Source organism: Sabethes cyaneus, chromosome 2 (genome assembly GCF_943734655.1).
Source record: "Sabethes cyaneus chromosome 2, idSabCyanKW18_F2, whole genome shotgun sequence".
NCBI lineage: Eukaryota > Metazoa > Arthropoda > Insecta > Diptera > Culicidae > Sabethes > Sabethes cyaneus.
Window position 1 is genome coordinate 203,817,455 of NC_071354.1, and position 19,111 is coordinate 203,836,565.

At 38.8% G+C, this 19,111-nt stretch overlaps 1 protein-coding gene across 1 annotated transcript in view; it reads right to left on the minus strand.

Annotated features, from left to right (window-relative positions):
* Positions 1 to 19,111, minus strand: part of LOC128738873 (serum response factor homolog B) — a 75,707-nt gene that overhangs the window by 10,034 nt on the left and 46,562 nt on the right. The gene's annotated exons all lie outside the window — the stretch shown is intronic.

The window sequence follows — 19,111 nt, forward strand, 5'->3', positions numbered from 1 at the left end:
GCATACTACCTGTGAAATATTATCATCGGCTGACGATGACTTTTAGAAAACTCTCGTACTTAACTTACTTTGAAAACAAAGAGTAAACAAGAGCGCCGCAAAATTCACCCAACTTTCAAAATAGTTTGGTTCCAAGCTGGCGGAACCGAGTTTGTACCTCACGTTCGCATGTATGAGCCTGTCAATAAAGTACGGTACGAACCAACCAACGCGGCCCCGCTTGTGGGTGGCAAATTAAATAACTGAGTGATGATTTCAATGACAATAGAAAGACGATTTGGTTTGGATCATTACGATGGCAAACTGCGTGCTGCTGTTGCCAGGAGCGTGGAAAAGGAGGGAGCAGTCTTTGATCACATCTGATTAATAAGAACCATTAAAATTTGTTTTTATACTGTCCTTTCAATAAACTGTTACTTAATCCAATAATGTTTTTGTTCAAAAGGTGAAACGAACCCTTTGGGACCGGTCATGTCATTTTTTGCTAAAGAATGAACCCTTGTGCTCGAGAAAATTTTATTTTCACCCGATGGTAAGAAAGACGTCAGCAACAGGCAAACTCCGCCAATATAATAATGAAATAAATACGATTGGCGGTATCATCGCTTCTCCGAAGCTAACTGAGTGAATTGCTAGAGGATCTCTCCAATACTCAATGACTTAACCAGACGCTTCGTTTCGCATATGAGATGCAATTCAATTAACCTTTCGCGTATTCTTCTTGAACCACGTACCTATTTAGTTGTCGAGTCAAACGATTGATGCCACGAGAAAGACGTCAAACTCTAATCAGGTTGGGTGAATTAGTTTTCGCGAACTGGACGGGCGCCAGCTGAAACCAAAATTGTGTACTTCAAGTACCTAAAGATTCTAAACGTTAATTTAAACCAAATACCGATGACCCAACCAATAATCGTCGCCTTTGATGCTAAAGAAAGGACACTGCCAAACTTCAGTCTCCAGTCTCTTCTTTAGCAAAATTTCCCGCGTCACGGTGTAATTATGCTGAACAATCATCACTCTGCTTCTTTTCTTCTGCAGTATTATAGCGCTCCGCTTGTCATCTTGACAGCGAAGACGAGCGAGCGGTCCGCAACGGAAACAACGGATGGGAAGTTAATTGAATTTATTGAAATATCATTTACACCATCCCACCCACCACTCGATGGCAAAATAAACTGCTGATGAAAGGGGAAAAATACGAGCCATCGAAAAAAAAAAATGCTAGGAAAAATTCGAATTTCGAAGAAATCGTGCGTGTAAGCTGGTCTGGCCGTTCATTGCTTATCGCTGATGTGTTCGTTCATTGCATTTTGTGAATAGGCAAATTTGCTGTTTTTTTCTCATTACCTTCTCATCTCCTATTGATTGTAGCAATTTTCAAATTCAGTTAAAATTTCATTTCCCAGGTTTCCCAAGGGTATGCCTTGAACAAATAAAACAAATAAATAAAATAATATGAATATATTGATGCATTATATTCCTTATTATTATAAATTTTTATTAGAAGGTTCGGCCCGTTTAGGTAGATAAAATATTTTGGAATTTTACACTTCGTGGTAAAACAATTTTTTGGCGTTCCAGTGGAAATTTGTCATACGGAAACTTCACTTCATCATATGCAAGATTTTTTTTTGTCTATCATGGACAGATAGCAATCGTTTACAAAAATCTATGTATGTATTCGTAGAATCGTGTCCAAATGTCATCCAACTTCCACAAAAAAATGGGAATAGTTTGAATCTCAGCTCAAAATTTCAAGCGTGTAGCTTCAAGTGATCAGCAGATTCTCTCCGTCATATGCAAAACACGTAGGGGAAATTCAAACTTTTACTTACTTCAGTGGCTTGCCGTCCTAAGACAATGCCTGTTGAACAAGGTTTCTCCAGTAAACTCGGTTATGGGCTACCGCTCTCCAATTCCTCGGACACCGAGTAATCTCCGGCAGATCTCGCTCCACCTGGTCTAGCCATCTCGCTGCGCTCCTGGTCGTCTTGTTCCTTCCGGACACCATCTTTGCATGGTAGTTGTCTGGCATTCTAGCAACATGCCCTGCCCATCGTATCCGTCCAGCTTTAGCTATCTTTTGGATACTAGGTTCGTCATAGTGCTGTGCGGGTTTATGGCTCATCCACATTGAGAAAACCCTCTGTGTGATTCAAATGAATCTCTAACAATCCACCCGAAATTCGAATACAGCACTGTGTACCATTCATCATAGATTGAATCAATTTGATGAACTTTCTATAGCTCTTTCCGGTCGTTGGTATCATATGCGGCTTTGAAGTCAATGAACAAATGGTGCGTGGAAACTCTGTATTCACGGCCCTTTTGTAGGATACGCCACAGTGTAAATATTTGATCCGTTGTAGACCGACCTTCGACGAAGCCGGCTTGACAAGTTCCCACAAATCTGGTCAGGTTTTGAATGCAAGTAACTTAGCGGTTTCCTGATCGATTCTCAACATTTTTGCATCAATCAATCTGGAAACGCAGTTCAACGCATAAAGAAAACCATTGATTTTGAAGTGTGTACAATTCAAAAATGTGAAAATATTAAACATTGTCTAACTTGAAATCTTCGCTTCTTGATTGGCTGGAAAAGTATCATCAAAGTGATAATGTTGAAATATTACGCTTATAATTCAGCTAATTCTAAATAGATTTCATAGATTTGCACTAAAAGATCGCAAAATCTTCTGTGCTTCGACTCCAATATTGAAAAATTGAAAAGTATGAAGCATTGTCCAACCAGAAATTCTCGCTTCGTGATTGGTTGAAAAAGCCTGGCTAATTTGCGTTGCATGTAACGAGTATAAAGTGATAACATTTTACACGCTTATAACGCAGTCAATCCTCAATACATTTTAGAGTTATTTGTAGGTATCAATTAGCATTTTTTTGTAACTAGCTCAAACAATATAAATCGATTTATCTATACCTATAAAGAAGGATTTCTGTCTGTCTGTCTGTCCTGTGTTCCTTATAGAATCAAAAACTACTGAACCAATCGGCGTGAAAATTTGCATGTAGAGGTTTTTGGGGCCAGGAAAGGTTTTAGTGATGGTTAGAGACCCCTCCCCCCACTAAGAGGGGGGGCTCCCATACAAATGAAACACAAATTTCTGCATAACTCGAGAACTAATCAAGCAAATAGAACCAAATTTGGCATGTGGGTGTTTTCGGTGACAAGAATTTATTCTAGGGTAATTTGAGACCCCTCCCCTCTTTATAAGGGGAATTATAACTCCTCTCCCCTTTAAGAGGGGGGGTTTCCATACAAATTTCCTCATAACTCGAGAACTAATCAAGCAAATGGAACCAAATTTGGCATGTGAAAGTTTTCGAGGGCAAGAAAATTTTCTATGTTGAATTAGGACCCCTCCTCACTTTAAGAGGGGGGGCTCCTGTACAAATGAAATACCAATTTCCTCATAACTCGAGAACTAATCAAGCAAATGGAACCAAATTTGGCATGTGTGTGTTTTTGGAGACAAAATTTTTTTCTATGATGAATTGGGACCCCTCCCCACTTTAAGTGGGGGGGGGGGCTCCTATACAAACGAAATACAAATTTCCTTATAACTCGATAGCTAATCCAGCAAATGGAACCAAATTTGGCATGTAGGTGTTTTTGGAGGCAAGAATTTTTTCTATGATGAATAAGAACCTCTCCCCACTTTAGGAGGGGGGGCTCCTATACAAATGAAATACAAATTTCCTCATAACTCGAGAACTAATCAAGCAAATAGAACCAAATTTGGCATGTGGGTGTTTGCGGTGACAAGAATTTATTCTATGGTAAATTGAGACCCCTCCCTCTTTATAAGGGGAATTGTAACTCCTCTCCCCTTTAAGAGGGGGGGCTTCCATACAAATTTCCTCATAACTCGAGAACTAATCAAGCAAATGGAACCAAATTTGGCATGTGAAGGTTTTCGAGGGCAGGAAAATTTTCTACGGTGAATTAGGACACCTCCCCACTCTAAGAGGGGGGGCTCCTGTACAAATGAAATACAAATTTCCTCCTAACTCGAGAACTAATCAAGCAAATAGAACAACATTTGGCATGTGAAGGTTTTCGAGAGCAAGAAAATTTTCTATGGTGAATTAGGACCCCTCCCCACTTTAAGAGGGGCTCCTGTACAAATGAAATACAAATTTCCTCATAACTCGAGAACTAATCAAGCGAATAGAACCAAATTCGGCATGTGGAGGTTTTTGGAGGCAAAAATATTTTCTACGGTGAATTAGGATCCTTCCACACTTCAAGAGGGGGGGCTTCTACACAAATGAAATACAAATTTCCTCATAATTCGAGAACTAATCAAGCAAATGGAACCATATTTCGCATGTGGGTGTTTTTGGAGGCAACCATTTTTCCCATTATGAATTAGGACTTCTTACCTTTTTTGGAGGGGGGGGGGCTTCCATTCAAACGAAATACAAATTTGCTCATAACTTTAGAACTAATCAAGCAAATGGAACCAAATTTGGCATGTGAGAGTTTTAGATGGCAGAATTTTTTTTCTGTGGTGTATTACGACCCCTTTCCCTTTTAAGAGGGTGGGCTCCCATACAAATGAAATACAAATTTCCTTATAATTTGAGTACTAATCAAGCAAATAGAACCAAATTTAGCATGTAGGAGATTTTTGAGTCTTGAATTTATTTTATGATAGTTAGAGACCTCTCACCCCTGTGGTAGGGGGATATGGACTCTCATACAGATAAAACAGAAATTTTTGCGAAACTCAAAAACTAATCCAACTCGAGAAATTCGAGACTCTTCCATAAAACATTAATCAATAACAAGACCACAAAAACTATCTATAGTAACACTAGATCATTCAGGACGAGCCGGTCGCGAGTGTTGCCGGTGACCCGCCGTCGGAAGCGCCGCCCACTGGGGGGCTTGCAAAACTCGAGATAGTGACAAAGATCATCCGAGATTCATGATTTATGTACAACACAGGTTAATTTGTGGCAATACGAAGTTTGTCGGGTCAGCTAGTAAAATATAAATCGTAGGTAGTTTTGGCGTGAAACAATAATGCAAGGTTCTGTCGAAACCATGACAATGTCCAAATGCATAGACTCTGCTGTTTCATTTTGCTCTCTAGTTGTTTGGTTGCTCGGAAAATTCAATAGTATCCGGTGTATTTTCGCCTCTGAAAGAGGGTTGATAAATTTTTATCCTCTCACACAGAGAGAAGATAAATTTGCATCCACACAGCCACGAAAATTAAAAAATAAACAAATCATTCAGGTGATATCCATTGTAGGCAAAATTTTGAAATCTTCGCTCCATGGTAGGTTGGAATAAGCATTGCTAATTTTAGGTTATTTACGAACGGCGAAATACAATTCACCAATCAACGAAAGATAAAGGAAAATTTCGTTTAATTCTATTATAACTAATTCAAACTATAATTGAATAAAATTGTACTCTTTCTTGTTGAAAATTCCATTTCACGTTCCTCCAAGGGGCAAAATCTACCGCAATTTTATGTTTTAACAAAAAGTGCATGTCCAGAATCTGAAAGTTTCATTATGATCAGTAGAGCAAAGAGAAACTTTTATATCTTCATATACAAAGTGTTACGAACTGTTACGAATATGGGCTTTCTTTTCGATTTTTTTTACACCAACACAGCTTTAAGTCGGCAATACACAACCCCATTCAGAAGTTCGTTCAATTGTTTGTCGTTACGGATGGCCAGTTGCAAATGACCGAAAACTGGAGAACAGCGACCGAAAACTGGAGAACAGCGTTACCACATGTAAAGATATTTGAGCATGCATAAATTTGGGACCCATCAATTATTTTGACTCCTTCTGGTGCTACTAATGTTCCCGAATTTTAAAGTAATCCATTAACTATTATTAATGTTTTATAAAAGATTAGATTGAGAAAATAAAATACTTCGGAGAAAATGGCAGGGTCCCAAATTTATGCATGGACAAAAATCTGTACTTGTGGCTACGCTGCTGGAGAACAGCACGACTTGTAGTTTGTTGTAATGAGCCAACCAAGACAGCGAGCTTTTTGCTTCTTCTTTCTTCTTTAGTTGCTTTCCATTGGTTTTAGGTGCCATTCTGATGTTTTGCATTGACTTGCTCCGCAGCAACTGATAGCACTACGAAGAGGTAGCACTTGTTTTATTCCAACACATTTCAGGTTCAATTTAGGTCCGTCCCATTTTTCACGTTTTTCTATTTCATTACTTACGTAGCCAAACCTTTTCATCGACTGTCGGCCCTTTTCAGATCCAATAGAATCTATACATATAAAATTGGATTTCTGTCTATCTGTCTGTCTGTCGAATGTTCCTATAGAATCGAAAACTACTGAACCGATCGGCGTGAAAATTTGCATGTAGGGGTTTTTGGTGACAGGGAAGGTTCTTACGATGGTTAGAGATCCCTCACCCCACTAAGAGGGGGGACTCCCATACAAATCTATAACTATAAAAATGGATATCTGTCTGTCTGCCCGTATGTTTCTTATAGTATCGAAAACTACTGAACCGTTCGGCGTGAAAATTTGCATATAGGGGTTTTTGGGGCCAAGAAAAGTTCTTATGATGGTTAGAGACTCCTCCCCCCACCAACAGGGGGGCTCCCATACAAATGAAACACAAATTTCTGCATAACTCGAGAACTAATCAAGGAAATGGAACAAAATTTGGCATGTGAGGGTTTTTGGAGGCAAGAATTTTTTCTATGGTGAATTAGGACCCCTTCCCACTTTAGGAGGGGGGCTCCTATACAAATGAAATACAAATTTCCTCATAACTCGAGAACTAATTAATCAAATGGAACCAAATTTGGCATGTGGGTGTTTTTGGAGGCATGAATTTTTTCTATGATGAATTAGGATCCCTTACCTTTTTAGAAGGGGGCGTTCCAATGTTATTAATATGCTTCCAGCTATATTTAACTTGTTCCTCTTTGCCTTTCCATTAAGTTTAACTCCTATGTCGCGTCTAGACATGTTGAAATGTCGTTTTTCCGCATAATATAGCGTCAAACTAATGTCATCTACCGACTTACCTATTGTTATATACAAGAGCAATAATTCATGTGAAGATCCAACTTCAGTTACGTAAGTTCAAAAATTTATCATCGATGGGCAAACGAAATTAGGTTTACCTATTTGTCGAATAACTAGATTCACGAAAACTCAGTCGCTATTGACAAGCATTTCAAAGTCAAATAGTCTTTAAACATGTCAGTTTATATAGTAGTAAATCATATTGTGTTTATTAAACTTGATACCGAATCCCACTTTTTTTGAATTAACGTAGTTTTCAGTACGCACCGCGTATCCCCTATGTAAACAAAGACTTGATAGTTTTTAAAACGTGACGAGTTAGTAGAATGTAACAATTCTTCAGCCTCAGATTTTGTAGGGATAAGAGCAAATGTAATTTTGATGGAGTGCTCACCATTTTGGTTAACGGTTGAAAATGTAATGATCATATTAACAACCATAAAAGTTGTATTAAAATGAAACAGAATAGATGCAGCCAGGCAAAAACAGAGCAAAAATTTCACGTTTTTAAATTTTTCCATTTCAGTTGAGAAAGCAAGTTTTCCAATATTTCATTCATAAACTTCTAAGTTAAGAGCATGTATCCGGATATGTACATGCAATTCACGCTCTTCCGGATCCTTTAGCAGGATGCAGACGGGTCCAACTGAAGCCCGAACCAAAACGAAATAATAAACGGTATCACTGAGGAATGTAGAATATTTTCCGAACGCCATTGGTGTCATCCCTTTTTCGCTTCTGTGGTCCTGTCTGTACATCTTTCACCTAATAGACGACCAGCAGAAGGGGCAGGGAGCGAAAGTCCTCCCGTTATAATGACGGCAGTAGTATTCCTCCAGCGTTAACATGCAGCGAGCGATACCGAAACGATGATGCGTATACTTTCGTTGCCTGTTGCTCAAAGGACTTCAATTCGTCAAGGATACAGAACTGGAGCTCAGTTCTGCTCGGGACACGGTACGGAACGGTTGCAAAAATTCGGTTGTTAGCTAGGATAAGTGGATTGAAAAATATTCTGGACATTCTGGTGAACTTTGTGATCTTTTGATGTTGTAAGGGTGTAGAACTATTTGGATACTGTGCATTAACATAACATTGGATTAGAAGCAGAAATTAAGGTAGATTTTTCTAGGTGTGAAAAATGTGTGGTTCTTGTATCAGTGATATCTGAAATCTCCGGGAGGTTTGTGTAGGAAACAATCAGTATTAGTTGTATGTTCTAAAAAATGCGTTATAATTGCGTTTGATTCGTGGTTCTGTGTAAAACCTATTACATCTATATAACATATAGGCATATAACAAGCATCAAGTGCTAGATTGAGGTATACCATCTGAAATTCTATATTCTTGTTAGTATCTTTATAATCGGTGAGTCATACAAAGCGGAAATTAAGGAAGATAACGAAGCAAAAGGTAAAAGATTCTTTAATACCTCGTAATCAACTAGGTCCGAAGTACTTTGTGTATAATCATTAAAGTCGTTGTCCACTCGAACAGCTTTCCAGTTTTGGTCATAAAGTAATTTGACCATAAATTAGTGCAAGTATTTGCACTAGCCAGTGCAAACATCGAACTTCCGTCAATTCAACGGTTATAAGGATTCCTTACATGTTGCGTGTGACTAATTGCTACATTGAAACAATTGTAACTGAACAAGCAAGAGTACTAGATAAGTAGGATATCATGATGGTATTATATAATTCTTTTTAACTCTGAAAATCTTTTATAGATCAAGATTTGTGAACAATAAGAACAACAACAAAACAATAGTTTAAAACGTAGATATGGCGGGACTGGATTTTTCCATACGAATACTGATTTTCACAGATCTTTGACTATATTTGGAAATGCTATTCAAGCAGTCTGTACTAGAGTATAATTTTATTGCTGATCTTGTTTGAGGTAACCATAAACATTTCAGGGAAGCAAATGGTTGACAAGTTTATCAAAAAAGATAAACATTTTTTTGGTTCAGAAAGCTGTAAGCCTTTTAAAAGCCCACGATTCCCCTCAGCGAATTTTCAGTTCGTCTGCACTGTCAAAAGCAGTTTTTTTTATTAAAGAACAAGCTATCAACAAGCCGTCAACTTGTAAACCATTCTTGAACTTTCAATTAATTTGAATAATTTCACTTTTATTTAATTTTATTTTATCACTGGCTCTCAATCATCTGGATGAATTGGTTGCTCGTTACTCGTTGCTCGTCAAGAGTAATTAACTATACGGTTACAAGATAGCTACAGAATGATAGTTTTCGCACGTCGCGTTGGCGGAACAATTCAGTTCGGCAATTTTATGGCATCACGTTTAAATCTCTTGAACATAATTTTTTTGCTGCCCTCCGCTGGGAAAGTTCGTGATGGTCTTACGTATGATTTGTTTAAAACTGAAAATCATGATGATATGGTTTCCATATGATGTTCTGTTTGAAGTTTTGACCATCGTATCTTGGATAATCGGATGCACGCGGCCTTTTGCTTGTGGGATTTTCTGCGCTGTCATTGGGAATTGAAAACCACTTGGCTATCGAATTTCCGTTATAATAACAGGCATTAGGTTTATGACAAAGCAGGTTTCATTTAAAGGCTTATTTCAATTGCAAACCACAGATAGATGGATGTATATATTACAGCTTTGAGTAATATTTTTGGAATAATTTTTTGAACACAGGGTTAAGAATTCAACATTTTGAATCGCTCTAATGTTGCTTCAAGCTCGTTGCGAACTTTTGCATTTTTCAACTAAATACTTCAACTAGGGTAGACGCACAATTAGTGGTGGTAGTACCAGTAGTGGTGGAAACTCGAATTATTCCATTATTTTTGCAAATTTTGGTACAAGTTCTGCACAAGGAGGACTCTCGGCGTCCTCCATAAGCCGTTTATCTGCTAAGAGGCGCAGCTAGGGCTCTCAAAGTCCTTTAACAGCCGGTCCTTGCACCCGGGACTCTCAGTGTTCTTGAGCACTCTTTGTAAAATCTAGGGCGCCACCACGATCCTCAACGTTCTCGAGCGATGGCTGATGAAGTAGAGGGCGCCGGTGGAACTCGCAATGTTCTCCAGCAGTCATTGTCGAAGCAGGGGCGCCACCGGTTTTCTTGATCTCCTACAGTGGTCGTTGTCAAAGTAGGGGAGGCGCTGGGACTCTCGTTGTCATCCAACCAGCGGTCGTTCATAAGCTACGAAGCGCTGCCGGGACTCTCAAAGTTTTTTTGCGGTCGGTCGATGCTGTTGGGAGCACCAAAGAGACTCTCGCCGTTCTTAACCAGACGTCGTTGAAGTAGGGATCGCCTCTGAGACTCTCGACGTCTCGACCTCTTCCAGCGGACGTCATTGAAGCAGGTTGTTCCGCCGAGACTCTCATTGTCCTCCAGCTACTGATCTTATGCTACGGAGCGCTGCTGGGACTCTCAAAGTCTCTTACTGTCGGTCGTTACAGTTGGGATGGGGACCGTCACCGGTACTCTCGCGGGTCGTTGATAAAGAAGGGAGTGCCGCCGGGGCCCTTAGCGTCATGCAGCGTGCGTTTTCGAATCAGCGGATTGCGTCGAGACTCTCGTTGTTATCCAGCGATCGTTGTCAAAGCAAGAGTTGCCGTCGGGACCCACGTCGGCTTCCAGCGGTCGATGTCGAAGTAGATGGTACCGTTCTGATTCAAACTTAGAACAGTCTCAAACTTCGAACACTTCAGAATAAAAGGCTCGTTAGTATCGCTAATATAATAAAATATTATGCTTATTGTACACCATCGTGTTCGTTAGAATGTCCTCTATCGGGTGAGGTATGACATTGAACTGTAGGACTCCTTGTAAGAAATCAGCAGGCGCTGGAAAAAAGTGAGAACTCAGATTTTAACTTCGTTCGCATACTCTTAGCGTTTCGTGCAAAAGTAGCTGTTTTTTCGGTTGCATTATTTTACCAATTTTAGAACATTTACCTTCCCACTGCGCGATTATTAGGTAAGTGCAAGATATATATGTACTAAAGCATAGTTAAAATACAATATTTCATGCATTATTTCAAAGATATTAGATAAATAAACAGTGTTCGAAGTTTGAATCACGTTTTGAGGTGTGATTCAAACTTCGAACACCCACTGATAATATCCGGTTTTTCCGGATTTTCCTTCGGGAAAATCAATTGTCTGCATTGATAAAGCTGTAGAAAGTCAACTTCCTTTAGATGTGGTTCATGGAGTTCGAGAATATTAGCAATTGACCTCAGAAATATGGATTGCAACTAATTATTGTGTGAAAAATTTAAATCACACTGTTAGGTGGATTTAAAAGGACAGTGTTTAGAAAAAGGATGTAATTTCAGTAATTTAAGTTGAATGACACTAAAAACATTAATACTTTTCAAATTAATACATGTATTCGATGACTGAGACTGAAATATTCGAGCTTTGAATGTCGACCATGAAAGTGTTCGAAGTTTGAATCAAAACCGAACAGCAGTTTTTTAGTGTTTTTCATTATAAAATAACATTATATCCTCAGTTTTTAAATTGTCCCATGAAAATAAATAAATTGTCATGCTATTGAACCATTCATGGGGGTAGAATAAAGATGTTTTCGAACATTTTACTTTGAAAAAAGTTTCAGCATGGCTTAAGTGTTCGAAGTTTGAATCAGAACGGTATATGAGACTCGGCCCTAGGACCCTCGGATCAAAAGGCGGATTTTCAGGATACTGAATATACTTGCTAATATCGTTCACTCAATCTTACAACTAGGTATCTAGATAGAAATCGCATGCAAGATGCTCAGTTATAGGATTAGGCGGGTGATATATGAAAAGCAAAAAATTCTACAACTCTTAAAAATGGTCTCAAATTCGCAAATGTTGACCTATTGGGTAAAAATTTTGACCAAAGGCTTAGGATCGAATACAAAACAAGTGGTGTTGGGCTGAGAAATTTGGGTCATTTCTAAGGTCACTTTAAGGACCCTAAAGCGAGAAAAATTTCATTTTGTTAGTGAAATTTTATATTTAATTGAAAAAATCTCGTCTAACTTTTGTGGAACCATCGTGAATGTGTATATATCCAGGAAGCTTGTCCTACAAGCTTTCCAAAAATGTATAAATAACTGAAAATTGCTTGGAAAATGATTGAGTTATTCATGATAGTATGTGGACACCAAGCCAAAAACCGTTTTTTTGCAATAACTTGAAATTTTGGGGGCGTTAGGAAGATTTAAAATGTGTTTTTATGATGTACTAGGTGTGACTAACAACGTACACTAGGTAATTTGAGAACTATTTTTTCCGTGTAACACCGTATAATTGACATACAAATATGGAATTTCTGTGTAAATGGTTAAGTTGTCGGTTTTACCCACAGTTCCCCTATACATGATTGGGATCAGTATCAACCCATGAGGCACCCCTGCATCTACAGGTAAGCCTTCAGATTTAAAACTTTGATAGACAACCTGTAAAGTTCAATCTTACAGATAATTTTGTAAAAAAAAATCTACAATGTAAATTGGAAAAGCAAAATTTGCGCAATTTTCCAATTAAATCTTTATACCAAACGCTGTTGAATGCTTTTCATGCGCTCTTGAAGAGCATCTCCAGTTAAACAGGCATCTGCTTTGTTAGTTCGTACACTCAAAATAATCTGCACATAACTAATAGTAAATTTCTATATGAAAATCCATATGATTATCATGTGCCACATATAAACACAATCCGCTCAGAAGTACAACACATAAAAATTATACGCATATGAATAATGAATCATTTTCCAAATAATTTTAAGTATTTTATATATTTTTGGCAAGCTTATAGGACAAGCTTTCTGGATTTATACACATTCATTATGGTTCTACAAAAGCTAGACGAGATTTTTTCAATTAAATATAGAATTTTACTAAAAAATAAAAATTTTCTTACTTTAGGGGTCCTTAAAGTGTCCTTAAAAATGACCCACATTCCTCAGCTCAACACCACTTGTTTTGTAACGGGTGACTCCGGGAGGGGAGGGGGCTCCGTAGCCGCAGGGTTACCGAGTCTGCTTTGACAAGCGAGTGGTCATGGGTTCGAATCTTACTAGGATCAAGTGACTTTAGCATGGGTTTATTCTCTTTCCTTCATGCTGATTTATGACCCCCATAAAAGCACTCTTGACAGTATAAAAAATCACTCTTATAATTAAAATGTACTGGACAAGCCTCGCCAGGGATTGCTGTAATTGGAGACTGTACTGGCACTGAGGAGCAAGGTGGGTAAAGTAGATCTAGCATTGAAGGAAGGGTAAACCCACTACACACAAGCACACATCAAATTTAATAATCATATCGCTCATTCAATAGCGATTATAGCAGAAAAATGCAGTGCATGTTATACAGCAAACACCCGGGCGATATCACAATAGATCAACGATACTGGCCGCAGTGATGAGTCCATACAGGAAAAAACGGGTGACAACTAAAATTTTGGAATTTTTTGAGGCCCCTATACTCAACAACAAACGAGCTCAGAAAGAAATGAGAGTACTCTCTCTCTCTCTCCTCTTTTTGTCATTATTTTTAGTTTTGTTTATGCTTGCCTTGTTTCGCTTAAAATGACGTTGAAACAAGAAGCATTTCGGGAGCGCGTTGTACACTTCTATGAACTGTCACAGAAATCTCGGCAAAAAGTATACGGAACAACATTTAAAAAGCGAATATGTTGCGGCGTCGACTGTTTACCATATCCTAAGATGCCCAACAACTGCGAATGCAAGCAAGGTAGTGGAAGACCAGCCAAAATTATGGACGCAGAAGGACATCGTTCTCTGTCTCGTTTCTTCAACAACAAGCTCTCTTGGCTTGGCTATCAATTAAGATCCACCAGACGAAAATTTTGATCCCGTTTCTACAAAAACATCATGCAGATGGACAATACGTGTTTTGGCCGGATAGAGCATCATCGCATTACGCCAAAAAAAACACAATCGTTCCTTAATACCCACCCATTTGGTCCCATTTTTACTCAAAAACCACAACCCGAAATATCTGTCTCAGTGCGCCCAATTGACGATTTCTTCGGGGTTTTGAGTTCCTTGGTGTATAAAAATAACTGGAGAACCACGAATTGCAAAAAGTTGATGGGTAGAATCAAGAGATACATTCGCAAAGTTGACATGACGGCCGTACAACGCTCCTGTTTCGACGTCAAACGAAAGCTTCGCCGAACAGCTGATTACGGACCGTTTTCAAATTTTTCACACTAATATTTTTTCAACAATGGATAATTTATCTTTAATTTAGGTAGATCAGATCTTCTTCATGCATCTTTATCTTTTTTTACAGCTCGAGAAAAAAATTCCAAAATTTTAGTTGTCACCCGTTATTTAGTCCTAAGACTTTGGTCAAAATTACAGCCAAATCGGTCAAGGTTTGCGAATTTGAGACCAATTTTAACAGTTCTAGAAATTTTTGCTTTTCATATCTCACCCTCTTAATCTAACAACTGAGCATCTTGCACATGATTTACATCTGGATACCTAGTTGTAAGATTGATCGGGCGATATTAGAAAGTATATACAGTATCCTGAACATCCGCCTTTTGATCCGAGGGTCCTAGGGCCGAGTCTCATATAACATATGCTTCGATATCGACCGCTGGAAGCCGACGTGGGTCCCGGCGGCATTTCTTGCTTCTACAACGATCGCTGGATGACAACGAGAGTCTCAACAGAACCCGCTGATTCTAAAACGACCGATGTATGACGCTAAGGGCCCCGGCGACATTCCCTTATTATCAACGACCCGCGAGAGTACTAGTGATGGTCCCCATCCCAACTGCAACCGACCGACAGTAAGATACTTTGAGAGTCCCAGCAGCGCTTCGTAGCATAAGAACAGTTGCTGGAGGACGTTAAGAGTCTCGGCGGAACAACCTGCTTCAATGACGTTCGCTGGAGGGGGTCGAGAGTTTCAGAGGCAACCCCTACTTCAACGACATCTGGTCAAGAACGACGAGAGTCTCTTTGGTGCTTCCAACAGCATCGACCGACCGCAAAAGGACTTTGAGAGTCCCGGCAGCGATTCGTAGCATATGAACGACCGCTGGATGGATGACAACGGCCACTGTAGGAGATCAAGAAAACCGGTGGCGCCCCTACTTCGACAATGACTGCTGGAAAACATTGTGGGTTCCAGCGGTGCCCTCTACTTCACCAGCGATCGCTCGAGAACGTTGAAGAAAATTAAAGTGAGAAAAATTTAATTTTTTTAGTTAAATTTCATAATGAATTGAAAAAATCTCGTCTAACTTTTGTAGAACTATCGTGAATGTGTATATATCCAGAAAGCTTGTTCTATAAGCTTTCCAAAAATGTATAAAAAGCTAAAAATTGCTTGGAAAATGGTTGAGTTATTCATGATAGTAAGTGGACACCTAGCCAAAAAACGCTTTTTTGCAATAACTTGAAATTTTGGGGGTGTTAGAAGGATGTAAAATGTCTTTTCATGATGTACTAGGTGCGACTAACAACGTACACTAGGTCGCTTGTAAAGTATATAAAAAAAAATTTTTTTGTCACACCGTAAATGTTTTAAAGAACCATTTGCTTCCCATCGCCAAAAAACACTACAAGAATGCACCATACTGCTTCCAACAAGATTCTGCACCGTCTCACCAGGCGAAAGCTACACAGGCTTGGTGTAAGGACAATTTTCCGGATTTTATTTCTTCGAAAGAGTGGGCCGCCTATTCCCCTGATTTGAACCGTCTCGACTCCTATGCAAAGGATTATATGCTATTCAAACTGTGGAGCACTAAAGGATTAACTGTGGATACTTTCAAGTGAATCATTGTTTTAGGGATGAAATGCCTGAGGAAATCGTGCGTGCCAGCTGTAACGCTTTTCAACAACGATTTCGACTGGTAATTAAAGCAAAGGGAGAAAGTAAATTGTGGTTACAAATTAAAAGTTTCTAGATAACTGACTTGTCCCTAGTTGAAACTCAGTGGATAGTTGTTAATGTAACTTCAATTGTAACAATGTGTGCTACCTATTTGGGTTTGTTATTATTCATTGTAAATAACGTCATGAACAGGCTTGGCATACACTTTTCGCTTCGATTTTGCTCTTTTGATTACTGCATCTCAGCCAAGCAAAATTTGAAAAAGTGATGTATGGGGCGTTTGTAGAATTTGTTATTATCTAGAATATTGCTGAAGTGAGCATTGCTGTGCATTTTGTATTTATTGCGCTATAAAGCTGCTACCTTCTTGGCAGCAAAAAGAGCGCTCCTTTTGCTACCAATAGCATTGCTGCGCTACAGCGCCGTAAATACTAAAGATAAAACTTCACTTTCTTCAGCAATATTATAGATAATTACTAGCTCTACAAATGCCCCATACACCACTTTTTCAAATTCTGCTTGGCTGAGGAGCAGTAATCAAAAGAGCTAAATCAAAGCAAAAAGTGTATGCCAAGCCTGGTCATGAATATCAGAACAAACTTTAGTAAGGTGTTTCAACTGGTCATCAGTTTATATTTCTTTCATTCTCGAGTTATATTTTTTAGAGAAGCCAAATTACTCAGCAATAGTAGTAATTCTGCAATCATTGGGAAAAGTTTTATTATGCTATTAGTCCCGCTCTATCTCAGTGAAGTAGTTAAGGAGGTGAGAGCTACTACTATTACGACATTACAATTATTATTACTTTGGTATGAAATGGGATTATTATTGGCGACACGGGGTTTATGGCAAGGCGAAAGTGGTTTTATATTTTTGTATACCAAAAAAGTGGAAATTGGCATGTACGCGCTTTTGAGTACAGTGAGTGTTTCTATATGCTCAGTCATGCTACATATACTTGACGAAAGCACCAAGCAAGTAGGATTTCATTTATTGCTATCATGGGCCCTATTCTCAGTCACCTCACCTAAATTTTTTAGGTGAGAGCACAATTTGCAATTCTCCGAGTCATCTAGGTGACTGCGCTCACCTGGGTCACTGTACAAATCAAATGGGGGTTGTTAGGTGAGGTGAGCGTGACTGTGAGAAGATTGCGCGTGAAAGAAGTGAAGTGAGGTGAGGTGACTGTGAGAATAGGGCCCTATACTCAGTGCCTTGTTTTCTATTCTAACAAAGAGGCACTGATCCCTCCCCCTCCCATTTATGTATTCCTTATTTCGTAGTCGTTAGCGATCATAATTTAGTGACTCGTTTCCCTCTATCTCACTTAGTCTATAAAATAACTTGGTTCTGCAAAACTATGGAATCAAGTCGTGTTGAATGAATGACTATGATTAAAAAATAAAACGTGTGACCGATCTACAGCCCAAGCAGGAGAGCAATATAAACGAACGACAGGCCTTTTCTTCTGGCATTGATAAACGAAACCTAAATTACAAAATCGTCAGCCAGCAGTGAAGAACCAATGCAGTCCCATAGTGAAGAAAGCGATTAATCTAAATTAACATACAGATTTAGTGCTTTTCCTAAACATCTTTTGTGATAGGTATTTCTATCGTTTAGTTTAAGCTTTATTTCAAAAATTGCTTTAACAAAGAATTCCATGGTGCTCGATAAATTCAACAAGTCTTAATTGCGTAAAGATGCGTAATGCATTTCATTGTTACTTTAATCAAACGCATCTTCGATTTACAAGTCGTTTTTGTCGTCTTTAATCGTCACTGGATTTTGATTCATTGCCAGTTTGCAAAATATCAGTGGATATCCATTATCGTAACTTGACGTATTTTCAATGATTCTAGGAGCAATTATGTCTTCCAAACAAAATTGGCAGATACACATCTCCAGTACGAAAGAAAGTGGCATTACGGACTTCAGGAAACAGCTGAGCAATGAGCAGCACTGTTATGCTGAAGCCTTTTTAGGTTGGGTATCTTCAACTCGCCTACAGTTAGATGCGTTGCAACACATGCTAGGGTAATGCTATATGTTGTATTATCTTATCTTTTCTCATGAATCGTGAATGTACTGAATTGTATAAATCATAGAGAAATATGAGAGACGAAGCGTGCACAGTATGCTTGTTTTAATATACCTAGGTATAAGTTTTCAGTGCAAGACACTGTTGCTGAAAATCATATTCACTACCGTATAAATGCAAATGATAATTCTCAATGTCAACCTCGAACATGAATAACAGATCTAAGTACGACAACATCGAATCTCAGCAGTTTGCTTTATCGCTTAAACTCTATATCATCACAATTCATTCTTTTTTAGCTATGAAAGAACGTCTACTGCATAAAATATTAGATTAGAAAGCAACTGAATTAATTTTATTAAATTTCGTCGGGTCGTTTATATGCTGTGGAGGAATTTATAGCCTCTAGTGAAAAGTCATGAATCATGTATTAAAAATGTAGGAAAATGACAACTTATTTGGATGCAACTGAAGCAAAAACTGATTTATCATCGCTCGCCAAAGGCTCTAGACCGAGGCAGTTTTCCAGCATAACAAGCAGACATAAGAAGTGTACTGAAATATATTGTGATGTTTCAAGATGAAGCTATTGAGAAAGTTTGATTTATGAAACAGTAGAAATGCGGAATAACTCGCATCAAACATAAAGCGTCTCCATTGGTTTTCAGTTCAGTGTAGGCGCGTGCCGCATTACTAAGCCCGGATGACTGAAACTTCAAAGAACAGACAGGCTTGCTCTGTAAATTCTCTACTGTTCTTCTTTCACATTATAGTATAGTAAACATTCGCCTTCTGGCGAAGTAATGAAAACCATGAAACCCGAGCGTATGAATCACATTGCGCTATTAAAAACGCATTCCATACCCTACGCAGAAGTGCCACAGCCGCAGATAGTAATTACTCCATCGAGACCACACAATTCAAGCGAATACCGGATCTCCTTTGTAATCTAGAACGCGATGAGTTTATCGGTGTACTGACGGAAAAGTAATTAAAACCATCCCCCTTCTATTTTTAACATTTCTACGTGTACTATCTCCAAATAACGTTCCACGAGGACTGAATCACAGCACTATTTTCCTCGCCGGGCTGTCTATTCACAAGTATTTACACCTATTCTCCTATTCTGTTCATCCTTTCGTTGCGGCCGCAGCCA